We start from the raw sequence: 6,581 nt of genomic DNA on the forward strand, positions 1-6,581 counted from the left end.
ACATATAGGTGCTCCACCTGATAGCCCCAGCTAAGTGAAGCCTTCTGGCCCTTCCAACCAAAGTGACTTTTATGTGAGTAAAGCCATCTTGAACTTTAGACCAACACACTACCAGCTGAATACCATTAACTGACATTTGATGATGCCCTGTGGAATAGAAGAATCAATCCCTCAGCTGAGTCCCGCCTGAATTCTTGACTGACAATTTATAAGATATAATAAAATCGTTGTTGTTTTAAGTCATTAAGTTTTGGAGTGCCGTTTCTATGCAATAGTAGATACTCAGAACAACAAAAGAGCACTGAGAGTTTTTAGGAAGGAGAGTAACATTATTAGGTTTGTTCTGAAAGGAGCACTCAGGCTGCGGTGTGGGCAATAGATTGGTAGATAGAGAGAATGTAACAGAATGACCATTGGGGTACTGAAGTTGTACAGGTAAGTGGCAACCAAGACAGTGGCAGGAAGGTGAAGATAAATACCAAGTTTATCTGAGATATATATAGAAAGTAGAGTCAACAGAAGGTAATGACTGACTGGAGAAAGAATAAAAAAAGAGTCTCACTTTTCTATCTCAGGTGATTGGGTGAGAAGATTGAAAGAGAAGCATGTCAGGGAAGCATGGGGAGAGGAGAGAGTCTATTCAGATGTGTCAGTTGAGATTGTGCAGGAGGGACAGGGAGCATCTAGAGAATGCAGGAGATGCATGCGTGCTAGAGACCTGGGTGGAGAAACCCAACCATTAAGGGGTGGTGATGAAATTCCTGAGAGTAATGGAAGGAACGGGTATCTCACTGCAAGGAATGAGAAGAGGGCAGAACCACAGGGAATAGCAGAGCTGAGACTGAGCAGAGAAAGAGCACAGCCTGGCCACTTGACTCCCCCAAGAAAGTTACTTACCAACCCCCTTTTCCTGTCTCCTAGCAAGTCTGGGGACTTGAACATGGCAAACACTGAGGTTGAGGAAACGTGAGACTAGACTCTCTTCCCCTCCTGCTCATAAGAATTGCATATACTATCCCATGCCAACCTCTTTAGTTTTTAAATGCTCTGTTCTAGCCTCCTCTCTCCACTCCTTCCAGCCTGATTGTCTTCTTTTAAATGCTCTTCATTTCTTTGCCATTTCATTTTCTTTCATCTGCAACCTATTAAGGTTGTTTTTCCCACAGCTATTTTGATACCAAATCAGATTAATCTGTTCTCCTAATTAACCTGTGATACATACACAGAGTCCAACGTCTCCTATACAATAGTATTCTCTCCAGGGATCTCACAGATGTCCCATAGAATGGAGTTTTACTCCTTCCCACATCCCTCTTTCTTCCCTCTTTTTCCCAAGGCTCCTCCAGCCAGTTCTTTCTGTCCGTGTTCAGACATGGACCTGGACCACTGGCCGGCTGAGTGACTACAGCAGCCACCTGTAGAGTTATTGCATGGAGTGAGACATTGTCTCCATAAAACCCCTGTTAGAACACACCATGAGCATTAAGCCGTCACTATGCAGTATTAATGGTATGTCATATCATCTTTCTTCAAGAAAAGTGCAGCACAGGGAATATAGTCATATAGTCAATAATACTGTAATACACTTACCATGGCAAGCATTTTGCAGAATGTGTAATTGTTGAATCACTGTGTTGTATACCTAAAACTAATTTAATATTATGTCAATTATACTTCAATGAAAACTTTAAAAATACTCTTTGCTGCATCTACTGCAAAAATGAAGGCCATTCTCAGCAATCAAAATGTCAACATTCCAGAACATGCCAACATCACTCTGAAGGGACACACTGTAATTGTGAAGGGCCCCAGAGGAACCTTCAGTCATGTCAAAGTAAAACTCAGCCTCCTTGAAAAGAAAAAGAAGAGGCATTAAGTGGACAAACAGTGAGGAAACAGAAAGGAACTGGCTATTGTTCTCACTCTCTGTAGTCACGTACAACACATGATCAAGGGCATTACAAGGACTTCCTGTAGAAGATGAGGTCTGTGTATGCTCACTTCCCCAGCAATGTCATTATTCAGGAGAATGTTCTCTTGATGAAATCTGAAATTTCTTGGGTGAAAAATACATCCTCAGGGTTCATATGAGGCCAGGCATTGCGTGTTCAGTATCTCAAGCCCAGAAAGATGAGTTAGTTCTTGAATAAAATGACAGTGAACTTGTATCAAACTTAGCTGCTTTGACTTAGCAAGCCATAATGGTTAAAAACAAGGATATCAGAAAAATTTTGGATGGTATGTAAGTTTCTGAAAGAAGAACACTTCAGCAGGCTGATGAATAAGATCAAAGTTGCCCAGTTTCAGAAAAAGCAAGATGCTAGGCGACTTTTCAGAGTTATCTGTGCTATTATAAAGATGTCATAAAAGCTGTGTATTCATTTGGGGATGGGGAATTAAAAATAAAAATAAATAAAATACAAGCAAATGAACAGCCTTTTAAAAAGGAGCTAACAAATTCCAATGAACTAAGGAAACTCATGCATACGGAGAACTCAATTAAGACATTGACTAGAGGAATCAAACTGAAGTCCAAGTTACAAAAAAGGTAGGGATGGACCTGGAGAGTGGAGAGCAACATCTGGGGTATGAAGTGCGACGGGAGGTTGTTAAGGTGAGCAGCTCACAATGAAGACAGAGTTCTCCTTTTTGTGGGCTACCTATGCCATGTAGAGGCAGTAGGGCAGCCTCAGAGAATTTCAAGAGCCTTGATTCCCACCTAGTGCTTTCTAAATGCATGCGCACACACACGCATATCCTGCATCATGTTACCCAATAAAGTTAATGAGCCTGAGCTGGCCAGACTCACCTTGGAACATGCATGACCAGCAGAGCACAGATCCAGCACAAGAAAGAAGAGAATCCGAACAGAGACCAAAAGATCATGCCTCTCTTCACAAACCCCCACTTTATTAAACTTGTTGACATTTGACTTAATAAGACTACATAAACTCATTTTTGCCTCATGACAATTCTGACCATCTTCCTTGCATTAAAGAGGCTTATAGGCAACTCCTAGAAGGCTAGACAATGTCATAGCTTTCCTAATATGCTCAGAGTCCCCTCCAGTTTCAGCCAAGGCCCTGAGGACCACTGCATGAGGCAGATGTTACCATGGGATGACACATGTAGAGGGATCTATACCAAGTCTAAAATGCTAAGTCCCCCATAAATGATTTCTCTAACTTCAGTTGCCACAACTTTCCATAATGCTTCACAGCGCACTGCACATCTAGCGGTCTCACAGCACCAACCAAGACATCATCTAGAGGTGTCACAACACTGTCCCTTGACATAATCTAGGGATGTCACAACATTCCCCATGATTTAATCCAGGTGCTGTACTAGGGCTTCTTCTGAAAATACCTTGTTTCTTAATCCCAAGAACAGTCTCTGTGGTCTGAGTACCCACCCAAACTGCCCATAAGAAGAAACATCAGCCCCCAAAAGGAATTACTATCTGAACCACAAACCCTCTGAAAAACCTACAACCACCTACAGCCTACTTTTCTTTTTTTGAAGCTCAAACCCTCTGTCTAGCCCCCTAGTTCTGTATAAGAGAATTACAGGAAACTCACCATAACATTTCAGTACACACCTCCCTGTTCCTTTCCCAAGGGAACTTGAGCTAATCCAAACTCTCTCTACAATATATAGCAGGCTCCTTTCAATAAAGTGCATGGAAATTGGAGCCCCAAAATTATTACAGAAAATACATTTCCTAGGCAAGAATGTATTTATTCTTAGAAGCAATCTTCTTAATCTTTTCTATCCTTTGCACTGCTAATAACTTCCCTGAGTTATGATAATATTGTATGTTAAATCACAACTGATACAATTAGAGCTGTGTCCAGACCTGCACAGCCCTGTCAGAGCTGTGGGTAAACTCACACCTGCTTCTGGAACATCCCAAACCTCATTTCCAAAGGCAGGAAAGTAGAGAAACTGGAGAGATGTGTTCTTGCCCTACGAGGTAAAATATTTGTTGCAGGTGGCTGATCTGGGGGAAATACAATGTGGCCAAGAACACGGGTTTTAGACTCCAGCAGACTGAAATTAAAATTTACTGGCTCAGTCACCTAACAGCCACATGGCCCTAGGCAAGTTATGAAATTTTTTGAGCACCTGGTTTCTTATATATAAAATGGAGATGACAACAGTAGTTACTTCTGAGGGTTATAAGAGAGAACATCATAAAGTTGCCAGCACTAAGCATGGCACAAGGGAAGCACTTAATAAACAACAGTCATTAATAATACATTATGCTGGGGATGCCTCTTATTAACTTCGAGCTTTGAGATTTGGTGTAGGAGCTGTTCTTAGGATGTGAGAACCAGGTGTCTGGGTAGTAACCATGATTCAGCTGTGGTTTCAGGAACCATATTCACTGCCTGGCAATGTGCTTTGGTGCCACCACCCGTCAGGCATCCCTTCACCCTCAGATAGCTAAAAGCTGTCAGTGTCATTCACACAGAACAGTGGTCCACTTTGGGCTTCAACATTTCCATTTTGTTATGCTATTTCAGAGATGATTGAACAAAAATGGATATGAGCAACCACACAGTCCAAAACCAAAACCTCACACATGAGGAAATTAAATTATTCAATTCAATTAACCCCCTATCTACCTCATATCCCAGATCATTATTTCTTCTAAGTCACTCCTATTCATCCTTCATTAATTGAGTCAGCAATTATTTAATGCTGTATTGTATTCCAGGAAGCATGCCAGGCAATGGAGATAACAACAATGAACAAAATGGGCAAAAATATCTGACTTGGTGGAAGTTACATTCTAGTTGGGGAAGACAGACAATAAACAGATAAATGAATGAGTGGTAGAGAGAAAAACAAAGCAGGCTCGAGTGGAGAGGGAATGGAGGAAATGTAGTCTCCCAGTTTATGTAGAGTAGTCAGAGAAATACTTGCTACCAATGGCTTTGAGCAGAAGCCTGAAAAGAGTGTGGGAAAGATATACCTGGGAAGAGAACTCCAGGAAGAGGAAGCCACAAATGCAAAGACCCCAGGTTGGTGCAGCATGAGTTTGATGTGTTGAAAGACCTTCAGGGAGACTAGAGCTTGTACAGTGGTGTTATCAAGAGTGAAAGGAGGAAAAGAGATGAGAGAGATGGTAGAGGGCCAGATAAGGTGAGAACTTTGGCAGAAGTACCATGGCAGACACTTGGGATTTAACTCTGGAAAGACTAGCAGTTGGTGTGGTCTCTGAATAGAACAGAGACATAAGTACACTTAAACTTTTAAAGGATCTCTCTGGATGCTCTAATAAGAATGGACTGCATGTGTAGCAACGTGAAAATAGAGAAGTCAGTTAGAAGAGACTTCTACGTTATTCTAGAAGAGAGTTAATGGTAACATGGACTAGGAGATGGCAATAGAAGTGTGAGAAGACTCAGACCTCACTTGCTACAAGGGACCTATCCGCTCCCTTGTGCTTACAGCACCAAAGCACTTTTACCCTGTATTTTAATAATCTTTCTACCTCTACTGACTGTGAATTCCTTGAGGTAAGGTCTATATTTCATGTACTCCTATAACCTCAGCACCTAATCTAACATCTAGTACAGGGTACACAGTCATAATAAAATAAACAAACATTTTTTTTTTTGCTTCCTACTACATGCCAGTACTATAGGGATGAACACCACTGGTCTATGGCCCTAGGGGATAGAGCATTGAATGGTTATTTTATTCAAGAGTGATCCTGAAAGCCCATGGTTTGTTGTTTTTCTGAGGCTAAAAATTGAATTATTTGCTTCAAGACTGGTATGTAAGAAAAAGACACTTTCCAAGCCCCAGTGAGTATCCAGAATACACACCTCAGTTCAACTTAGTTTTTCCTCTCCTTTTGTTTCAGTGGCATTTTGAAGGGAAGGGATTCACATATTTCAGGATCCACAAAGATCTCCCTCATAAAGTCAAGAATATGTTATATGATGCAGTCTCAACTTTCATCAGACTCCTATTCTAGTGGGGAGACACAGACTGTAATAAAGTATAAGGGCCATAATAAGGTGGAAAACATGGAAAAGAGACAAAGAAGATATTTCATATCTTAAAATCAATTAATGTAATTACCTCACTAGATGCAGAAAAAGCATTTGATAAAATCTTATACCGCTTTATGATAAAAACCTCAACAGACTAGGAATAGAAGAAAATTTCTTCAACACGATAAAGGGCATTTACAAAAAACCTACTTTAACATCATGCTAAATGGTACAAAAACTAGATACTTTCCCCTAAGATCAGAAAAAAACAGAAGGATGTCCACTCTACCACTTTTATCGAACATTGTACCAGATGTTCTAGCAATGGCAATTAAGAAAGAAAGTGAAATAAATAAAACACATCTAAATTGGAAAGGAAGACGTAAAACTATCTCTATTCACAGATGACATAATCTTGTATACAGGAAATCCTAAGGAATCCACTAAAAAAGTACTAGAATTAATAAATAAGTTCAGCAAGATTGCAGAATACAAGATCAATATACAAAAAAATCAATTGTATTTTTATACACTAGCAATAAGCATCCAAAAATGAAATTAAGAACACAATTC

General features: G+C 40.3%; 1 pseudogene; it reads left to right on the plus strand.

The window, feature by feature from the left end:
- Window positions 1-1,720: 1,720 nt before the first annotated feature.
- On the plus strand, window positions 1,721-2,285 carry LOC125172416 (60S ribosomal protein L9-like; annotated as a pseudogene).
- The last annotated feature ends 4,296 nt before the right edge of the window (window positions 2,286-6,581 follow it).

This window comes from Prionailurus viverrinus, chromosome A1 (genome assembly GCF_022837055.1).
Source record: "Prionailurus viverrinus isolate Anna chromosome A1, UM_Priviv_1.0, whole genome shotgun sequence".
In the NCBI taxonomy this organism is placed as follows: domain Eukaryota; kingdom Metazoa; phylum Chordata; class Mammalia; order Carnivora; family Felidae; genus Prionailurus; species Prionailurus viverrinus.